Source organism: Triturus cristatus, chromosome 1_1 (genome assembly GCF_964204655.1).
Source record: "Triturus cristatus chromosome 1_1, aTriCri1.1, whole genome shotgun sequence".
Classification (NCBI taxonomy): domain Eukaryota; kingdom Metazoa; phylum Chordata; class Amphibia; order Caudata; family Salamandridae; genus Triturus; species Triturus cristatus.
This window is the reverse complement of record NC_140579.1, coordinates 1,196,188,332-1,196,211,816: the sequence shown is the minus strand read 5'-3', so window position 1 is coordinate 1,196,211,816 and position 23,485 is coordinate 1,196,188,332.

Genomic DNA, 23,485 nt, shown 5'->3' with positions numbered 1-23,485 from the left:
CAACTCAATCCAATGCCATCCATGCTCTAAATGATGTCTAAATTCAACAGACCACACAGAAAACACTTGATTAATAAAGCTGTGGCTACCTGCTCAGATCCCACTGGATGAAAGCAGGCCTGTTGGCAGACAAGGCCAGGCAAACTTGCAGGCCTAGGCTTCAAAATGGCCACCAGCCACATGGCCAGGCCCAACAACATCACAAATCCCACCCCCAAAAAACACACTTCCCCAACTCAATCCAATGCCATCCATGCCCTAGATGATGTCTAAATTCAACAGACCACACAGAAAACACTTGATTGATAAAGCTGTGGCTACCTGCTCTGATCCTAGTGGATGAAAAAGCAGGCCTGTTGGCAGACAAGGCCAGGCAAGCTTGCAGGCCTAGGCTTCAAAATGGCCAACAGCCACATGGCCAGGCCCACCAACATCACAAAGGCCACCCCAAAAAACACACTTCCCCAACTCAATCCAATGCCATCCATGCCCTAAATGATGTCTAAATTCAACAGATCACACAGAAAACACTTGATTAATAAAGCTGTGGCTACCTGCTCTGATCCTAGTGGATGAAAAAGCAGGCCCGTTGGCAGAAAAGGCCAGGCAAGCTTGCAGGCCTAGGCTTCAAAATGGCCACCAGCCACATGGCCAGGCCCAACAACATCACAAAGGCTACCCCAAAAAACACACTTCTCCAACTCAATCCAATGCCATCCATGCCCTAAATGATGTCTAAATTCAACAGACCACACAGAAAACACTTGATTAATAAAGCTGTGGCTACCTGCTCTGATCCTAGTGGATGAAAAAGCAGGCCTGTTGGCAGACAAGGCCAGGCAAGCTTGCAGGCAAATGGCCACCAGCCACATGGCCAGGCCCACCAACATCACAAAGGCCACCCCAAAAAACACACTTCCCCAACTCAATCCAATGCCATCCATGCCCTAAATGATGTCTAAATTCAACAGATCACACAGAAAACACTTGATTAATAAAGCTGTGGCTACCTGCTCTGAACCTAGTGGATGAAAAAGCAGGCCTGTTGGCAGACAAGGCCAGGCAAGCTTGCAGGCCTAGGCTTCAAAATGGCCACCAGCCACATGGCCAGGCCCAACAACATCACAAAGGCCACCCCAAAAAACACACTTCCCCAACTCAATCCAACGCCATCCATGCCCTAAATGATGTCTAAATTCAACAGACCACACAGAAAACACTTGATTAATAAAGCTGTGGCTACCTGCTCTGATCCTACTGGATGAAAGCAGGCCTCTTGGCAGACAAGGCCAGGCAAGCTTGCAGGCCTAGGCTTCAAAATGGCCACCAGCCACATGGCCAGGCCCAACAACATCACAAAGGCCACCCCCAAAAAACACACTTCCCCAACTCAATCCAATGCCATCCATGCTCTAAATGATGTCTAAATTCAACAGACCACACAGAAAACACTTGATTAATAAAGCTGTGGCTACCTGCTCAGATCCCACTGGATGAAAGCAGGCCTGTTGGCAGACAAGGCCAGGCAAACTTGCAGGCCTAGGCTTCAAAATGGCCACCAGCCACATGGCCAGGCCCAACAACATCACAAATCCCACACCCAAAAAACACACTTCCCCAACTCAATCCAATGCCATCCATGCCCTAGATGATGTCTAAATTCAACAGACAACACAGAAAACACTTGATTAATAAAGCTGTGGCTACCTGCTCTGATCCTAGTGGATGAAAAAGCAGGCCTGTTGGCAGACAAGGCCAGGCAAGCTTGCAGGCCTAGGCTACAAAATGGCCACCAGCCACATGGCCAGGCCCAACAACATCACAAAGGCCACCCCAAAAAACACACTTCCCCAACTCAATCCAATGCCATCCATGCCCTAAATGATGTCTAAATTCAACAGACCACACAGAAAACACTTGATTAATAAAGCTGTGGCTACCTGCTCTGATCCTACTGGATAAAAGCAGGCCTGTTGGCAGACAAGGCCAGGCAAGCTTGCAGGCCTAGGCTTCAAAATGGCCACCAGCCACATGGCCAGGCCCGACTACATCACAAAGGCCACCCCCCAAAAACACACTTCCCCAACTCAATCCAATGCCACCCATGCCCTAAATGATGTCTAAATTCAACAGACCACACAGAAAACACTTGATTAATAAAGCTGTGGCTACCTGCTCTGATCCTACTGGATGAAAGCAGGCCTGTTGGCAGACAAGGCCAGGCAAGCTTGCAGGCCTAGGCTTCAAAATGGCCACCAGCCACATGGCCAGGCCCAACAACATCACAAAGGCCACCCCCAAAAAACACACTTCCCAAACTCAATCCAATGCAATCCATGCCCTAAATGATGTCTAAATTCAACAGACCACACAGAAAACACTTGATTAATAAAGCTGTGGCTACCTGCTCTGATCCTAGTGGATGAAAAAGCAGGCCTGTTGGCAGACAAGGCCAGGCAAGCTTGCAGGCCTAGGCTTCAAAATGGCCACCAGCCACATGGCCAGGCACAACAACATCACAAAGGCCACCCCAAAAAACACACTTCCCCAACTCAATCCAATGCCATCCATGCCCTAAATGATGTCTAAATTCAACAGACCACACAGAAAACACTTGATTAATAAAGCTGTGGCTACCTGCTCTGATCCTAGTGGATGAAAAAGCAGGCCTGTTGGCAGACAAGGCCAGGCAAGCTTGCAGGCCTAGGCTTCAAAATGGCCACCAGCCACATGGCCAGGCCCAACAACATCACAAAGGCCACCCCCAAAAAACACACTTCCCCAACTCAATCCAATGCCATCCATGCCCTAAATGATGTCTAAATTCAACAGACCACACAGAAAACACTTGATTAATAAAGCTGTGGCTACCTGCTGTGATCCTACTGGATGAAAGCAGGCCTGTTGGCAGACAAGACCAGGCAAGCTTGCAGGCCTAGGCTTCAAAATGGCCACCAGCCACATGGCCAGGCCCAACAACATCACAAAGGCCACCCCAAAAACCACACTTCCCCAACTCAATCCAACGCCATCCATGCCCTAAATGATGTCTAAATTCAACAGACCACACAGAAAACACTTGATTAATAAAGCTGGGGCTACCTGCTCTGATCCTACTGGATGAAAGCAGGCCTCTTGGCAAACAAGGCCAGGCAAGCTTGCAGGCCTAGGCTTCAAAATGGCCACCAGCCACATGGCCAGGCCCAACAACATCACAAAGGCCACCCCCAAAAAACACACTTCCCCAACTCAATCCAATGCCATCCATGCTCTAAATGATGTCTAAATTCAACAGACCACACAGAAAACACTTGATTAATAAAGCTGTGGCTACCTGCTCAGATCCCACTGGATGAAAGCAGGCCTGTTGGCAGACAAGGCCAGGCAAACTTGCAGGCCTAGGCTTCAAAATGGCCACCAGCCACATGGCCAGGCCCAACAACATCACAAATCCCACCCCCAAAAAACACACTTCCCCAACTCAATCCAATGCCATCCATGCCCTAGATGATGTCTAAATTCAACAGACCACACAGAAAACACTTGATTGATAAAGCTGTGGCTACCTGCTCTGATCCTAGTGGATGAAAAAGCAGGCCTGTTGGCAGACAAGGCCAGGCAAGCTTGCAGGACTAGGCTACAAAATGGCCACCAGCCACATGGCCAGGCCCAACAACATCACAAAGGCCACCCCAAAAAACATACTTCCCCAACTCAATCCAATGCCATCCATACCCTAAATGATGTCTAAATTCAACAGACCACACAGAAAACACTTGATTAATAAAGCTGTGGCTACCTGCTCTGATCCTACTGGATAAAAGCAGGCCTGTTGGCAGACAAGGCCAGGCAAGCTTGCAGGCCTAGGCTTCAAAATGGCCACCAGCCACATGGCCAGGCCCAACAACATCACAAAGGCCACCCCCAAAAAACACACTTCCCAAACTCAATCCAATGCAATCCATGCCCTAAATGATGTCTAAATTCAACAGACCACACAGAAAACACTTGATTAATAAAGCTGTGGCTACCTGCTCTGATCCTAGTGGATGAAAAAGCAGGCCTGTTGGCAGACAAGGCCAGGCAAGCTTGCAGGCCTAGGCTTCAAAATGGCCACCAGCCACATGGCCAGGCCCACCAACATTACAAAGGCCACCCCAAAAAACACACTTCCCCAACACAATCCAATGCCATCCATGCCCTAAATGATGTCTAAATTCAACAGATCACACAGAAAACACTTGATTAATAAAGCTGTGGCTACCTGCTCTGATCCTAGTGGATGAAAAAGCAGGCCTGTTGGCAGACAATGCCAGGCAAGCTTGCAGGCCTAGGCTTCAAAATGGCCACCAGCCACATGGCCAGGCCCAACAACATCACAAAGGGCACCCCAAAAAACACACTTCCCCAACTCAATCCAATTCCATCGATGCCCTAAATGATGTCTAAATTCAACAGATCACACAGAAAACACTTGATTAATAAAGCTGTGGCTACCTGCTCTGATCCTAGTGGATGAAAAAGCAGGCCTGTTGGCAGACAAGGCCAGGCAAGCTTGCAGGCCTAGGCTTCAAAGTGGCCACCAGCCACATGGCCAGGCCCAACAACATCACAAAGGCTACCCCAAAAAACTCACTTCCCCAACTCAATCCAATGCCATCCATGCCCTAAATGATGTCTAAATTCAACAGATCACACAGAAAACACTTGATTAATAAAGCTGTGGCTACCTGCTCTGATCCTAGTGGATGAAAAAGCAGGCCTGTTGGCAGACAAGGCCAGGCAAGCTTGCAGGCCTAGGCTTCAAAATGGCCACCAGCCACATGGCCAGGCCCAACAACATCACAAAAGGCACCCCAAAAACACACTTCCCCAACTCAATCCAATGCCATCCATGCCCTAAATGATGTCTAAATTCAACAGATCACACAGAAAACACTTGATTAATAAAGCTGTGGCTACCTGCTCTGATCCTAGTGGATGAAAAAGCAGGCCTGTTGGCAGACAAGGCCAGGCAAGCTTGCAGGCCTAGGCTTCAAAATGGCCACCAGCCACATGGCCAGGCCCAACAACATCACAAAGGCCACCCCAAAAAACACACTTCCCCAACTCAATCCAATGCCACCCATGCCCTAAATGATGTCTAAATTCAACAGATCACACAGAAAACACTTGATTAATAAAGCTGTGGCTACCTGCTCTGATCCTAGTGGATGAAAAAGCAGGCCTGTTGGCAGACAAGGCCAGGCAAGCTTGCAGGCCTAGGCTTCAAAATGGCCACCAGCCACATGGCCAGGCCCAACAACATCACAAAGGCCACCCCCAAAAAACACACTTCCCCAACTCAATCCAATGCCATCCATGCCCTAAATGATGTCTAAATTCAACAGACCACACAGAAAACACTTGAATAATAAAGCTGTGGCTACCTGCTCTGATCCTAGTGAATGCAAAAGCAGGCCTGTTGGCAGACAAGGCCAGGCAAGCTTGCAGGCCTAGGCTACAAAATGGCCACCAGCCACATGGCCAGGCCCAACAACATCACAAAGGCCACCCCAAAAAAACACACTTCCCCAACTCAATCCAATGCCATCCATGCCCTAAATGATGTCTAAATTCAACAGATCACACAGAAAACACTTGATTAATAAAGCTGTGGCTACCTGCTCTGATCCTAGTGGATGAAAAAGCAGGCCTGTTGGCAGACAAGGCCAGGCAAGCTTGCAGGCCTAGGCTTCAAAATGGCCACCAGCCACATGGCAAGGCCCACCAACATCACAAAGGCCACCCCAAAAAACACACTTCCCCAACTCAATCCAATGCCATCCATGTCCTAAATGATGTCTAAATTCAACAGATCACACAGAAAACACTTGATTAATAAAGCTGTGGCTACCTGCTCTGATCCTAGTGGATGAAAAAGCAGGCCTGTTGGCAGACAAGGCCAGGCAAGCTTGCAGGCCTAGGCTTCAAAATGGCCACCAGCCACATGGCCAGGCCCAACAACATCACAAAGGGCACCCCAAAAAACACACTTCCCCAACTCAATCCAATGCCATCCATGCCCTAAATGATGTCTAAATTCAACAGATCACACAGAAAACACTTGATTAATAAAGCTGTGGCTACCTGCTCTGTTCCTAGTGGATGAAAAAGCAGGCCTGTTGGCAGACAAGGCCAGGCAAGCTTGCAGGCCTAGGATTCAAAATGGCCACCAGCCACATGGCCAGACCCAACAACATCACAAAGGCCACCCCAAAAAACACACTTCCCCAACTCAATCCAATGCCATCCATGCCCTAAATGATGTCTAAATTCAACAGATCACACAGAAAACACTTGATTAATAAAGCTGTGGCTACCTGCTCTGATCCTAGTGGATGAAAAAGCAGTCCTGTTGGCAGACAAGGCCATGCAAGCTTGCAGGCCTAGGCTTCAAAATGGCCACCAGCCACATGGCCAGGCCCAACAACATCACAAAGGCCACCCCCAAAAAACACACTTCCCCAACTCAATCCAATGCCATCCATGCCCTAAATGATGTCTAAATTCAACAGACCACACAGAAAACACTTGATTAATAAAGCTGTGGCTACCTGCTCTGATCCTAGTGGATGCAAAAGCAGGCCTGTTGGCAGACAAGGCCAGGCAAGCTTGCAGGCCTAGGCTTCAAAATGGCCACCAGCCACATGGCCAGGCCCAACAACATCACAAAGGCCACCCCAAAAAACACACTTCCCCAACTCAATCCAATGCCATCCATGCCCTAAATGATGTCTAAATTCAACAGATCACACAGAAAACACTTGATTAATAAAGCTGTGGCTACCTGCTCTGATCCTAGTGGATGAAAAAGCAGGCCTGTCGGCAGACAAGGCCAGGCAAGCTTGCAGGCCTAGGCTTCAAAATGGCCACCAGCCACATGGCCAGGCCCAACAACATCACAAAGGCCACCCCAAAAAACACACTTCCCCAACTCAATCCAATGCCATCCATGCCCTAAATGATGTCTAAATTCAACAGACCACACAGAAAACACTTGATTAATAAAGCTGTGGCTACCTGCTCTGATCCTAGTGGATGCAAAAGCAGGCCTGTTGGCAGACAAGGCCAGGCAAGCTTGCAGGCCTAGGCTACAAAATGGCCACCAGCCACATGGCCAGGCCCAACAACATCACAAAGGCCACCCCAAAAAAACACACTTCCCCAACTCAATCCAATGCCATCCATGCCCTAAATGATGTCTAAATTCAACAGATCACACAGAAAACACTTGATTAATAAAGCTGTGGCTACCTGCTCTGATCCTAGTGGATGAAAAAGCAGGCCTGTTGGCAGACAAGGCCAGGCAAGCTTGCAGGCCTAGGCTTCAAAATGGCCACCAGCCACATGGCCATGCCCACCAACATCACAAAGGCCAACCCAAAAAACACACTTTCCCAACTCAATCCAATGCCATCCATGCCCTAAATGATGTCTAAATTCAACAGATCACACAGAAAACACTTGATTAATAAAGCTGTGGCTACCTGCTCTGATCCTAGTGGATGAAAAAGCAGGCCTGTTGGCAGACAAGGCCAGGCAAGCTTGCAGGCCTAGGCTTCAAAATGGCCACCAGCCACATGGCCAGGCCCAACAACATCACAAAGGCCACCCCCAAAAAACACACTTCCCCAACTCAATCCAATGCCATCCATGCCCTAAATGATGTCTAAATTCAACAGATCACACAGAAAACACTTGATTAATAAAGCTGTGGCTACCTGCTCTGATCCTAGTGGATGAAAAAGCAGGCCTGTTGGCAGACAAGGCCAGGCAAGCTTGCAGGCCTAGGATTCAAAATGGCCACCAGCCACATGGCCAGACCCAACAACATCACAAAGGCCACCCCAAAAAACACACTTCCCCAACTCAATCCAATGCCATCCATGCCCTAAATGATGTCTAAATTCAACAGATCACACAGAAAACACTTGATTAATAAAGCTGTGGCTACCTGCTCTGATCCTAGTGGATGAAAAAGCAGGCCTGTTGGCAGACAAGGTCAGGCAAGCTTGCAGGCCTAGGCTTCAAAATGGCCACCAGCCACATGGCCAGGCCCAACAACATCACAAAGGCCACCCCCAAAAAACACACTTCCCCAACTCAATCCAATGCCATCCATGCCCTAAATGATGTCTAAATTCAACAGACCACACAGAAAACACTTGATTAATAAAGCTGTGGCTACCTGCTCTGATCCTAGTGGATGCAAAAGCAGGCCTGTTGGCAGACAAGGCCAGGCAAGCTTGCAGGCCTAGGCTACAAAATGGCCACCAGCCACATGGCCAGGCCCAACAACATCACAAAGGCCACCCCAAAAAAACACACTTCCCCAACTCAATCCAATGCCATCCATGCCCTAAATGATGTCTAAATTCAACAGACCACACAGAAAACACTTGATTAATAAAGCTGTGGCTACCTGCTCTGATCCTACTGGATGAAAGCAGGCCTGTTGGCAGACAAGGCCAGGCAAGCTTGCAGGCCTAGGCTTCAAAATGGCCACCAGCCACATGGCCAGGCCCAACAACATCACAAAGGCCACCCCCCAAAAACACACTTCCCCAACTCAATCCAATGCCATCCATGCCCTAAATGATGTCTAAATTCAACAGACCACACAGAAAACACTTGATTATTAAAGCTGTGGCTACCTGCTCTGATCCTACTGGATGAAAGCAGGCCTGTTGGCAGACAAGGCCAGGCAAGCTTGCAGGCCTAGGCTTCAAAATGGCCACCAGCCACATGGCCAGGCCCAACAACATCACAAAGGCCACCCCCAAAAAACACACTTCCCCAACTCAATCCAATGCAATCCTTGCCCTAAATGATGTCTAAATTCAACAGACCACACAGAAAACACTTGATTAATAAAGCTGTGGCTACCTGCTCTGATCCTAGTGGATGAAAAAGCAGGCCTGTTGGCAGACAAGGCCAGGCAAGCTTGCAGGCCTAGGCTTCAAAATGGCCACCAGCCACATGGCCAGGCCCAACAACATCACAAAGGCCACCCCAAAAAACACACTTCCCCAACTCAATCCAATGCCATCCATGCCCTAAATGATGTCTAAATTCAACAGATCACACAGAAAACACTTGATTAATAAAGCTGTGGCTACCTGCTCTGATCCTAGTGGATGAAAAAGCAGGCCTGTTGGCAGACAAGGCCAGGCAAGCTTGCAGGCCTAGGCTTCAAAATGGCCACCAGCCACATGGCCAGGCCCAACAACATCACAAAGGCCACCCCAAAAAACACACTTCCCCAACTCATTCCAATGCCATCCATGCCCTAAATGATGTCTAAATTCAACAGACCACACAGAAAACACTTGATTAATAAAGCTGTGGCTACCTGCTCTGATCCTACTGGATGAAAGCAGGCCTGTTGGCAGACAAGGCCAGGCAAGCTTGCAGGCCTAGGCTTCAAAATGGCCACCAGCCACATGGCCAGGCCCAACAACATCACAAAGGCCACCCCCAAAAAACACACTTCCCCAACTCAATCCAATACCATCCATGCCCTAAATGATGTCTAAATTCAACAGACCACACAGAAAACACTTGATTAATAAAGCTGTGGCTACCTGCTCTGATCCTACTGGATGAAAGCAGGCCTGTTGGCAGACAAGGCCAGGCAAGCTTGCAGGCCTAGGCTTCAAAATGGCCACCAGCCACATGGCCAGGCCCAACAACATCACAAAGGCCACCCCCAAAAAACACACTTCCCCAACTCAATCCAATGCCATCCATGCCCTAAATGATGTCTAAATTCAACAGACCACACAGAAAACACTTGATTAATAAAGCTGTGGCTACCTGCTCTGATCCTAGTGGATGAAAATGCAGGCCTGTTGGCAGACAAGGCCAGGCAAGCTTGCAGGCCTAGGCTACAATATGGCTACCAGCCACATGGCCAGGCCCAACAACATCACAAAGGCCACCCCAAAAAACACACTTCCCCAACTCAATCCAATGCCATCCATGCCCTAAATGATGTCTAAATTCAACAGACCACACAGAAAACACTTGATTAATAAAGCTGTGGCTACCTGCTCTGATCCTACTGGATGAAAGCAGGCCTGTTGGCAGACAAGGCCAGGCAAGCTTGCAGGCCTAGGCTTCAAAATGGCCACCAGCCACATGGCCAGGCCCAACAACATCACAAAGGCCACCCCCCAAAAACACACTTCCCCAACTCAATCCAATGCCATCCATGCCCTAAATGATGTCTAAATTCAACAGACCACACAGAAAACACTTGATTAATAAAGCTGTGGCTACCTGCTCTGATCCTACTGGATGAAAGCAGGCCTGTTGGCAGACAAGGCCAGGCAAGATTGCAGGCCTAGGCTTCAAAATGGCTACCAGCCACATGGCCAGGCCCAACAACATCACAAAGGCCAACCCCAAAAAACACACTTCCCCAACTCAATCCAATGCCATCCTTGCCCTAAATGATGTCTAAATTCAACAGACCACACAGAAAACACTTGATTAATAAAGCTGTGGCTACCTGCTCTGATCCTAGTGGATGAAAAAGCAGGCCTGTTGGCAGACAAGGCCAGGCAAGCTTGCAGGCCTAGGCTTCAAAATGGCCACCAGCCACATGGCCAGGCCCAACAACATCACAAAGGCCACCCCAAAAAACACACATCCCCAACTCAATCCAATGCCATCCATGCCCTAAATGATGTCTAAATTCAACAGACCACACAGAAAACACTTGATTAATAAAGCTGTGGCTACCTGCTCCGATCCTAGTGGATGAAAAAGCAGGCCTGTTGGCAGACAAGGCCAGGCAAGCTTGCAGGCCTAGGCTTCAAAATGGCCACCAGCCGCATGGCCAGGCCCAACAACATCACAAAGGCCACCCCAAAAAACACACTTCCCCAACTCAATCCAATGCCATCTATGCCCTAAATGATGTCTAAATTCAACAGATCACACAGAAAACACTTGATTAATAAAGCTGTGGCTACCTGCTCTGATCCTAGTGGATGAAAAAGCAGGCCTGTTGGCAGACAAGGCCAGGCAAGCTTGCAGGCCTAGGCTTCAAAATGGCCACCAGCCACATGGCCAGGCCCAACAACATCACAAAGGCCACCCCAAAAAACACACTTCCTCAACTCAATCCAATGCCATCCATGCCCTAAATGATGTCTAAATTCAACAGATCACACAGAAAACACTTGATTAATAAAGCTGTGGCTACCTGCTCTGATCCTAGTGGATGAAAAAGCAGGCCTGTTGGCAGACAAGGCCAGGCAAGCTTGCAGGCCTAGGCTTCAAAATGGCCACCAGCCACATGGCCAGGCCCAACAACATCACAAAGGCCACCCTAAAAAACACACTTCCCCAACTCAACCCAATGCCATCCATGCCCTAAATGATGTCTAAATTCAACAGACCACACAGAAAACACTTGATTAATAAAGCTGTGGCTACCTGCTCTGATCCTAGTGGATGAAAATGCAGGCCTGTTGGCAGACAAGGCCAGGCAAGCTTGCAGGCCTAGGCTACAATATGGCCACCAGCCACATGGCCAGGCCCAACAACATCACAAAGGCCACCCCAAAAAACACACTTCCCCAACTCAATCCAATGCCATCCATGCCCTAAATGATGTCTAAATTCAACAGACCACACAGAAAACACTTGATTAATAAAGCTGTGGCTACCTGCTCTGATCCTACTGGATGAAAGCAGGCCTGTTGGCAGACAAGGCCAGGCAAGCTTGCAGGCCTAGGCTTCAAAATGGCCACCAGCCACATGGCCAGGCCCAACAACATCACAAAGGCCACCCCCCAAAAACACACTTCCCCAACTCAATCCAATGCCATCCATGCCCTAAATGATTTCTAAATTCAACAGACCACACAGAAAACACTTGATTAATAAAGCTGTGGCTACCTGCTCTGATCCTACTGGATGAAAGCAGGCCTGTTGGCAGACAAGGCCAGGCAAGATTGCAGGCCTAGGCTTCAAAATGGCTACCAGCCACATGGCCAGGCCCAACAACATCACAAAGGCCAACCCCAAAAAACACACTTCCCCAACTCAATCCAATGCCATCCTTGCCCTAAATGATGTCTAAATTCAACAGACCACACAGAAAACACTTGATTAATAAAGCTGTGGCTACCTGCTCTGATCCTAGTGGATGAAAAAGCAGGCCTGTTGGCAGACAAGGCCAGGCAAGCTTGCAGGCCTAGGCTTCAAAATGGCCACCAGCCACATGGCCAGGCCCAACAACATCACAAAGGCCACCCCAAAAAACACACATCCCCAACTCAATCCAATGCCATCCATGCCCTAAATGATGTCTAAATTCAACAGACCACACAGAAAACACTTGATTAATAAAGCTGTGGCTACCTGCTCCGATCCTAGTGGATGAAAAAGCAGGCCTGTTGGCAGACAAGGCCAGGCAAGCTTGCAGGCCTAGGCTTCAAAATGGCCACCAGCCGCATGGCCAGGCCCAACAACATCACAAAGGCCACCCCAAAAAACACACTTCCCCAACTCAATCCAATGCCATCTATGCCCTAAATGATGTCTAAATTCAACAGATCACACAGAAAACACTTGATTAATAAAGCTCTGGCTACCTGCTCTGATCCTAGTGGATGAAAAAGCAGGCCTGTTGGCAGACAAGGCCAGGCAAGCTTGCAGGCCTAGGCTTCAAAATGGCCACCAGCCACATGGCCAGGCCCAACAACATCACAATGGCCACCCCAAAAAACACACTTCCTCAACTCAATCCAATGCCATCCATGCCCTAAATGATGTCTAAATTCAACAGATCACACAGAAAACACTTGATTAATAAAGCTGTGGCTACCTGCTCTGATCCTAGTGGATGAAAAAGCAGGCCTGTTGGCAGACAAGGCCAGGCAAGCTTGCAGGCCTAGGCTTCAAAATGGCCACCAGCCACATGGCCAGGCCCAACAACATCACAAAGGCCACCCTAAAAAACACACTTCCCCAACTCAACCCAATGCCATCCATGCCCTAAATGTGCTTGAAAATGAAATACATTCAAAAAACAACAAAAGGAACAGTTGCTTCATCATGCACACACACACCCATGAGGCCATGCCCATGGCTAGCTCGGGCCTACTACTACTACTACCCACAAAATAAAAAAAATAAAAAAAGGAATGATGATAATTAATTATCAAAAATAAATTTTAGTTACAACAACTGCAATGCCCACAATCAAACAAACACAACAACCACTTACTTGTAAAATATCCTATTCCAAAAATCCTCAAATCCAATTGCAATGATGCAGCAGACAAAAAGAGTGATCTTTCCAGCTCCAAATCCAAAGGCAGAATGAGCAGGAGATGGACAAAGCACTGGGACAGGAACAGGAAGTTGGAGATTCTGTGTCACTTCCTCCCTCTCTCCACCTTTTAAAAAAATGACTCCTTGCACAAAAAAGGAAAGCCAAATGTCAATGTAAGGAGTTGTTGTCATCCAAAATCAGCATTTGCAGAAGGTTTCATGCTGCTAGAGCTGATATTCCTCTCCAAATTGAAAATTTTACATGTTGAGTTCTCGAGCTTCAAATTACTTCCGCCGGCGTGTCGAAAACGACATGATCGCGTTCTCTTTGTCCCTGTCGCGTTGGATATGACGTGTTCGGGGTCTCTTTCTCCTGTTCGCGTTCGATTAGACGTGCCCGCGTCCTCATCCTCTGGCTCGCGATGTAGAATGACGTGTTCGAGATCTCAATCTTCTCATACTCGCGCGGTGCATGATCGCGAGAAGAAAGACGTGATCGCGCGACAAATGATGTGATCGCGCGACAAATGACTTTAATGCGGCCGCGAACTGTCGCGAGACAGAGCAAAATGGCTACCACCAATCCAGCATCTCGTGGAGAACACGACCGGGTCGGGAAAACTTGGCGGCGAACGCGGGGATTCAGGTAAGGCGATCGCGCGAACGCAAGAATGTATTTTTTTACAGCGCGAGCAAGAAACAAATTATCGCTAAGCTGCGGAATGCGGAAATTTTGACATTTTCGCGCTTTCCGCGGAACGCGAAAATGCCAAAATATCGCAATTTCCACGAACGGAACGGAATTTTGGCCCAGGCCTACTTAAAACAAGAACCATCCACCCATTGAATTCCATCCGGATTCTCTAGCGGCGTATCTTTCAAGTCAATTCTTCCTTTTGTCTCTTCCTCAGTACGGAGGTAACAATCATGTTACTCCTCAACACCTTTCTCCTCTGGAAGGGGCAACAGAGTAGCTGGATTTAGGGTATTACATCGTTTGATGTGTACGTGACTAGCCAAAAGCGTCAGCTCGTATCCAGTTAAACGAGCACTTGTAAGATGCTGTGTTTTCATTCTGTTTAGTAAAGTATCCACTGCATGTGGTACCATGACAATGAGAGTATTATCTAGCACTACTCCAGCAGACTGTCGAATAGAAATTGCTGCTGTCACTTTAAGACAATTAGGCAATGCTTTAGCTACGGGATCTAACGTAGCCGAAAAATAGGCACATGGCCGCTGTTTGTCTCCAAATTGCTGTGTTAAAACTGACAACGCACAACCTTCTCTCTCATGAACATAGAGCGTAAAAGGCTTATTGTAATCAGGAGTACCTAGTACAGGAGCGGAACACAGAGCAGTACGTAAATCAGTAAAACTCCTTTGGCACTCGTCAGTCCAAGGAAGAGGCTGAGGTGTATCTTTCAAAGTGAGTGCCAACAAAGGCTTGGCCAACAGAGAGAAGTTAGGGATCCACTGCCTACAATAGGAAGTAATACCCAGAAAGGCATGTACCTCCCTTTGTGTGGATGGCACAGACATTTGCGTAATCGCCTGAATTCGTTTTGGGGTTAATCGTCGTCCCTCCTTTGATAGGAGATGACCCAAGTAGGTAACCTCTCGACGGACATATTGTAGTTTAGAAGGTGAAACCTTATGATTCAGATTAAACGAATGGCGTAACAATGCAACAGTCACATTTTTGCAAATATCTTCTGAATCAGCAGCGATTAACAAGTCATCCATGTATTGTATAAGAGCAACACCAGACGGCAAATGAAAAGTATCAAGATGACATTTTAAGGCTTGGCTGTAAATAGAGGGACTTTCACAATAGCCCTGAGGTGCGCGTTTGAACCGGAAGCTTCGGCCTCCAAGAGAGAAGCCAAAAATATCCCTACTCTCTTCTGCAATGGGAATACTAAAAAAGGCATTCTTTAGATTGATAACAGAAAACCAAGTCGCTGTGGAAGGTATCATTGTCAACAGAGCAGTGATATCTGGGACGACAGGAAATTGTGGTACAACAATTTTGTTTACCTCCCGAAGATCAATTACGAAACGATATACAGGAGGCTGAGAAGGATCCGTGCGTTTAAGAACAGGAAGAATAGGACTATTGCATGTGTTTCCTCTCGTTTCTTCAACCACACCCTTCTGAATCAAATCATGAATGATTTCCAAAAGCGCTTTTTCACCTTCAGTGGAAATTCTATACTGCGGAATACGCGGCAATTCAACATTAGGCTTGAGAGTGACAACATAAGGTGGAATTTCAAGACAGCCCACATCATCCGGACCCGTGGCCCAAAGCGTTGCCGGAAGAGAAAGCAATTCAGGTGGAAACTGATCTTTGGACAAATACATGGGAGAAATCAGTTTCTGTCCTAAAGTAAGATGTACACCAGAAGGAGAAAAATATATCGGAGCATGCATTCTTTTCAATAAGTCCAAACTCAACAGATTCTCACCGCAACCATTCGTCAAAAGAAGTGGAGCTTCCAAATCATAAGGGCCAATTGAAATGGGCAGAGGGCAAGAAACCGGATTACGAACAGGGGCGCCAGAAAATCCTACAGATACATTCGTTAAGCCAGCCAAAGGTGCCCCAGGGAGTTTTGAATGAATGATAGAACTTCTCATCGCCCCAGTATCTAGAAGAAATGGCTCTAAAACACCCATTATAGTGACATTAACATAAGGTCCATTCTGATCTACTGGAACCGACACAACTCCCTTACTTTGACCATGGCTGTCCTAGTTAGCATGAAGACTTTCATTCTCGCTTTCAATATAATGGTCTTCATTGTAGTATTGTGTAGACCTAACATTTTCATGATCAAAGTAATTCATGGTATTGGGAGGAGGAAGGGCACGCTGTTCTTGAGTCAACACACCTCAACCTCTACCTCTATTTGCTGACTGGAGGCCACCACGACCTCGTGGAGCAGATAATGCTCCACTGCGCTGCAATAAAACCGGACAACTATTCTTAAAATGACCTTCTTCTCTACAATAGGCACATTGATTAGGTCCTAACAAAGGTCGTGGAATGTATGGCTCAGGTTTTTGATACAACCTCTGAAACTGCGGAGGCTGTTGAAACTGAGGCTGAGCATAGCGAGGAGGATAAGCTTGTTGCAAGAGAACCTTCGTTTTTAATTCTTTCGTCTTTTTCTCTTGCTTTTCTTTTTCTTCTTTATCTCTGTTTTCATAATATTGTGCAGTAGCCAATATCTGGGCAGAAGAAGAAACAGCCCATAAACTTTCAGAATCTTTCAATTTGTGTGACAGCTCGGGAAGCAAATTAAATACAAATTTGTCCACAAATAATCGCTGTCCACCCTCTGTAGCCATATCTTGACCACTGTGATCAATAAATGTCTCCTCGAAACAAGTAAAGAAATCAGAGACACTTTCATCTTTCTTTTGTTTGCATGCCGCTAATTTATCCCAATTAACTCTCAAAGCAGGCATCATCGTTTTCATTAATGTAATAATCCTACCAGGGAGTTCTGAAATCAAAGCATCAGGCTTCGCACCACCCACTTGGTCTCTATCTGCGGCAGTTATAGTATCCCAAACAGCACCTAATTCCTGTGCGTGATTCTCCTTACGAATCCTAGCCCATAATGTCTGGGGGACTACATTTCCCATCAACATATCGATATCAGCTAGATTCATGATGCAAGCGTCAACTGTCTGTGATAATTCTTTATAATAACCCGCAGGGTTTTTACAAGGATTTGGTAGAGTCTGTTTAAGGGCTAAAACTTCAGATCTCTTCCAGGAGACATGTACCCATATACGTTGAAAATGAGCGGGAATAACTGGATTAACACCTTGAGCTGCAACCTCTTCCTTCCATACTGGAGGAACCTCTCTCATGGGATAATTTTTCAGTGTCAGTCTAACCGACGGATCGGAATCAAGGAAAGTCTGAGAGGACAATAAGTTTCTAAAGGAAATAAGTGTCTTTACAGCGTTTTCAACTTTGGAACCCACAATAAGTCCTGTATCAAAGTCAGCCTGAACATCCAACAGACCCTGTGGAACCGAATTCAAATTCACATCCTCCCATTCTTTAATGAGAGTATCACACATTACATCGAAAACATATCTTTGCGTAGGCGCATTCCATTGTGAGAAGGTAGGCATAATATCGAGCACACTGTATTGGGGACCCTTTTGATCCATTTTTGTGCGAGAGATTCCAAATTTTATCGTTCTTCGGCAGCTGGGAATTGACTACGAGATTGTCTTCGAGAAAAGGCCGGAGATACATTAAAAGCTTCAAAGAAAGGAGATAGAATACCAGAGACAGTGTCCGTGAGTCGCCTACGCATAGACGGAGAATTGGACATGAGGATAGGAGACAAGGTATTAGGCGAACTAACAGAAGGAGATCCTGTAATTGCAGGAGGTGCAGAAGGCAAAGGAGATCGAAGATCAGGAGATGAGGGCAAAGAAGTCGAAGTTAATGGTAAAACTGGCAGAGGCGGTAATACTGGAGGAGGCATATGCGGAAGAGCCGGAACAGGCGGAGGTACTGCTGGCGGCTGAACAGGCTGTAACAACTGGGGTGCATTGGCACCTTGTGCATAGGGCGGAGGCAATCTCAATAAATGAGACATTAGGGGATCTTCTTCTAAATCTTTCTTGTTATCGCAGGGGGAAACAGGCAACACCGGATAGCATTTATCTATCGCCATACGATGCTGTCTCTCTGAGATTTCCGTCGCATTATCAATTTCATCATCTTTAAATCGTTGGGCAGCCTGTATAATTGTCATACCCTGTGCTTTCCTATCTCGTTTTGTTTGCTTAATTTCTTTCTGTTTTGCTTCCTTACGCCAAAGGCGGAAAGAGTCAAACATTGCCGGCCGGGCTTTTCTTTTGAATAAAACTGCTTCTAAATTATCTAGCACATCAGGCTCAAAGTTACCATTTTCTGACCATTTTAAAACACCATCTTTCTTCGTGTATCGGGTCCATGCCTCGTTAAAGGCAATGGGGCCAATACCATGTTCTGAATAGAGCTCGTATGTGGGAGTTCCAACCGAAGGAATCGGACAAGAGTCCTCAAGCCGGGAGTCCCTATTACAACCAAAGCAACAAAGTTTTCCAAACTTAGTCAGACCAGGCATCTCGTGATTTCACCGGACTGTTCACAAACTTCAAGGGGGTAAAACTCAGTTTACGCAGCACAAATGCACTTACCCCTCGGCTTCGGCTATTGCAATAGTCGAATCTAAGGACCAAAGGAACAAAGGACCAAAATTGTGGGAGCGACCCACCAAATACTTACCTAAGGATGTCTTCTCACGCCAACAGAGGCCCGTCTATCGTCTCGCCTTACCATACATCACCACAGGAAGGGCCAAGGCAGGGTGGCAGTCAGGGCAGCAGTCGTCAGTAGCCGTCAGGAAGGAGTAACCACGCTGAAAAAGACCTTCGGACCACTTTCGACATACAGGGGTCGCTTGACGTGGCTCGCGAATCCTCCAGAATTTTCTTGAGGGGTTCCTCACGACCTTCAGGCAGAACCGGTACCACTGAAGCCGCCCGACGTTGGGCGCCAGTTGAAGAACCAGAACCTTTTGGGCCTGGTGGCGCAGGGTACGCCTTAATCTCCGGGGTTCTCCTGCTCAGCTACACAGAGACACGGGACACTCTGTTAGGCGTTAGAAGATTGGATTTATTAGCTGCAGCTAGTACAGTTATCCCAGAAGTACACGAGGTAGGTTCTCAGGAGACTGCCACTTCACTCCGTGGCGCACAATCTTATATAGTACATATGTGAAATATACATTAACCAAATACACACCCAAGACATACAAGAAAGAGCCAATAAGAAAAGTTGGAAAACAGAACAGAACCAATAGAAAAGGTTTGAAAATAAAGTATCAGATAACACGAAGAAGCCTCTCCTCCGACTGTGTTTGTCACCCCTCCCTCGAACTAATTCATTAACAGATCTGCAACCAACTTGCAGGTGGCGAGATACGTTTGTGTGTTTTGGAGGACAGTTGTAAAACGAGAGAATGCTAGCAGAGGACAGCGAAGGCCAGACGATAAGATAAAGTCAGAAGAGAATAGTGTGAACCAACAGATAGTTGAGACGGGGATTAGGAAAACCAGACAGGGATTAGTGTACTCGGCCAGTCCTAACATCAGTTTTGTAAATAGAGGCAGAAGACTTATTTCAACACGAAGCTGCAGGAAAAGCAGAATAGACTTTGTTCGCCGTGCTGCCTGAGTGAGGGCAACACAAAATGGCGGCGTAGCACAAAATGGCGGGTCGATTCGATCAAGATCGAAAACCGAATTTTCTCATTGGGTAGTGTAGCGGGTCGTGCTGGGGGTAGTGTTTTAGGGTTTAGGGTAGTGCAGTGGTAGTTGGGTAGTGTAGAGGGTCGTACTGGGGGATAGTGTTTTAGGGTTTAGGGTAGTGCAGTGTTGTTTGGGTAGTGTAGGGGATCGTGCTTGTGGTAGTGTTTAAGAGTTCAAGGTAGTGCAGTGGTGTTTGGAAAGTGTAGGGGGTCGTACTGGGGGTAGTGTTTTAGGGTTTAGGGTAGTGCAGTGGTGTTTGGTTAGTGTAGGGGGTCATGCTGGGGGTAGTGTTTAAGGGTTTAGGTTAGTGCAGTGGTGTTTGGAAAGTGCAGGGGGTCATGCTGGGGTTAGTGTTTTAGGGTTTAAGTTAGTGCAGTGTCGCGAGACAGAGCAAAATGGCTACCACCAATCCAGCATCTCGTGGAGAACACGACCGGGTCGGGAAAACTTGGCGGCGAACGCGGGGATTCAGGTAAGGCGATCGCGCGAACGCAAGAATGTATTTTTTTACAGCGCGAGCAAGAAACAAATTATCGCTAAGCTGCGGAATGCGGAAATTTTGACATTTTCGCGCTTTCCGCGGAACGCGAAAATGCCAAAATATCGCAATTTCCACGAACGGAACGGAATTTTGGCCCAGGCCTACTTAAAACAAGAACCATCCACCCATTGAATTCCATCCGGATTCTCTAGCGGCGTATCTTTCAAGTCAATTCTTCCTTTTGTCTCTTCCTCAGTACGGAGGTAACAATCATGTTACTCCTCAACACCTTTCTCCTCTGGAAGGGGCAACAGAGTAGCTGGATTTAGGGTATTACATCGTTTGATGTGTACGTGACTAGCCAAAAGCGTCAGCTCGTATCCAGTTAAACGAGCACTTGTAAGATGCTGTGTTTTCATTCTGTTTAGTAAAGTATCCACTGCATGTGGTACCATGACAATGAGAGTATTATCTAGCACTACTCCAGCAGACTGTCGAATAGAAATTGCTGCTGTCACTTTAAGACAATTAGGCAATGCTTTAGCTACGGGATCTAACGTAGCCGAAAAATAGGCACATGGCCGCTGTTTGTCTCCAAATTGCTGTGTTAAAACTGACAACGCACAACCTTCTCTCTCATGAACATAGAGCGTAAAAGGCTTATTGTAATCAGGAGTACCTAGTACAGGAGCGGAACACAGAGCAGTACGTAAATCAGTAAAACTCCTTTGGCACTCGTCAGTCCAAGGAAGAGGCTGAGGTGTATCTTTCAAAGTGAGTGCCAACAAAGGCTTGGCCAACAGAGAGAAGTTAGGGATCCACTGCCTACAATAGGAAGTAATACCCAGAAAGGCATGTACCTCCCTTTGTGTGGATGGCACAGACATTTGCGTAATCGCCTGAATTCGTTTTGGGGTTAATCGTCGTCCCTCCTTTGATAGGAGATGACCCAAGTAGGTAACCTCTCGACGGACATATTGTAGTTTAGAAGGTGAAACCTTATGATTCAGATTAAACGAATGGCGTAACAATGCAACAGTCACATTTTTGCAAATATCTTCTGAATCAGCAGCGATTAACAAGTCATCCATGTATTGTATAAGAGCAACACCAGACGGCAAATGAAAAGTATCAAGATGACATTTTAAGGCTTGGCTGTAAATAGAGGGACTTTCACAATAGCCCTGAGGTGCGCGTTTGAACCGGAAGCTTCGGCCTCCAAGAGAGAAGCCAAAAATATCCCTACTCTCTTCTGCAATGGGAATACTAAAAAAGGCATTCTTTAGATTGATAACAGAAAACCAAGTCGCTGTGGAAGGTATCATTGTCAACAGAGCAGTGATATCTGGGACGACAGGAAATTGTGGTACAACAATTTTGTTTACCTCCCGAAGATCAATTACGAAACGATATACAGGAGGCTGAGAAGGATCCGTGCGTTTAAGAACAGGAAGAATAGGACTATTGCATGTGTTTCCTCTCGTTTCTTCAACCACACCCTTCTGAATCAAATCATGAATGATTTCCAAAAGCGCTTTTTCACCTTCAGTGGAAATTCTATACTGCGGAATACGCGGCAATTCAACATTAGGCTTGAGAGTGACAACATAAGGTGGAATTTCAAGACAGCCCACATCATCCGGACCCGTGGCCCAAAGCGTTGCCGGAAGAGAAAGCAATTCAGGTGGAAACTGATCTTTGGACAAATACATGGGAGAAATCAGTTTCTGTCCTAAAGTAAGATGTACACCAGAAGGAGAAAAATATATCGGAGCATGCATTCTTTTCAATAAGTCCAAACTCAACAGATTCTCACCGCAACCATTCGTCAAAAGAAGTGGAGCTTCCAAATCATAAGGGCCAATTGAAATGGGCAGAGGGCAAGAAACCGGATTACGAACAGGGGCGCCAGAAAATCCTACAGATACATTCGTTAAGCCAGCCAAAGGTGCCCCAGGGAGTTTTGAATGAATGATAGAACTTCTCATCGCCCCAGTATCTAGAAGAAATGGCTCTAAAACACCCATTATAGTGACATTAACATAAGGTCCATTCTGATCTACTGGAACCGACACAACTCCCTTACTTTGACCATGGCTGTCCTAGTTAGCATGAAGACTTTCATTCTCGCTTTCAATATAATGGTCTTCATTGTAGTATTGTGTAGACCTAACATTTTCATGATCAAAGTAATTCATGGTATTGGGAGGAGGAAGGGCACGCTGTTCTTGAGTCAACACACCTCAACCTCTACCTCTATTTGCTGACTGGAGGCCACCACGACCTCGTGGAGCAGATAATGCTCCACTGCGCTGCAATAAAACCGGACAACTATTCTTAAAATGACCTTCTTCTCTACAATAGGCACATTGATTAGGTCCTAACAAAGGTCGTGGAATGTATGGCTCAGGTTTTTGATACAACCTCTGAAACTGCGGAGGCTGTTGAAACTGAGGCTGAGCATAGCGAGGAGGATAAGCTTGTTGCAAGAGAACCTTCGTTTTTAATTCTTTCGTCTTTTTCTCTTGCTTTTCTTTTTCTTCTTTATCTCTGTTTTCATAATATTGTGCAGTAGCCAATATCTGGGCAGAAGAAGAAACAGCCCATAAACTTTCAGAATCTTTCAATTTGTGTGACAGCTCGGGAAGCAAATTAAATACAAATTTGTCCACAAATAATCGCTGTCCACCCTCTGTAGCCATATCTTGACCACTGTGATCAATAAATGTCTCCTCGAAACAAGTAAAGAAATCAGAGACACTTTCATCTTTCTTTTGTTTGCATGCCGCTAATTTATCCCAATTAACTCTCAAAGCAGGCATCATCGTTTTCATTAATGTAATAATCCTACCAGGGAGTTCTGAAATCAAAGCATCAGGCTTCGCACCACCCACTTGGTCTCTATCTGCGGCAGTTATAGTATCCCAAACAGCACCTAATTCCTGTGCGTGATTCTCCTTACGAATCCTAGCCCATAATGTCTGGGGGACTACATTTCCCATCAACATATCGATATCAGCTAGATTCATGATGCAAGCGTCAACTGTCTGTGATAATTCTTTATAATAACCCGCAGGGTTTTTACAAGGATTTGGTAGAGTCTGTTTAAGGGCTAAAACTTCAGATCTCTTCCAGGAGACATGTACCCATATACGTTGAAAATGAGCGGGAATAACTGGATTAACACCTTGAGCTGCAACCTCTTCCTTCCATACTGGAGGAACCTCTCTCATGGGATAATTTTTCAGTGTCAGTCTAACCGACGGATCGGAATCAAGGAAAGTCTGAGAGGACAATAAGTTTCTAAAGGAAATAAGTGTCTTTACAGCGTTTTCAACT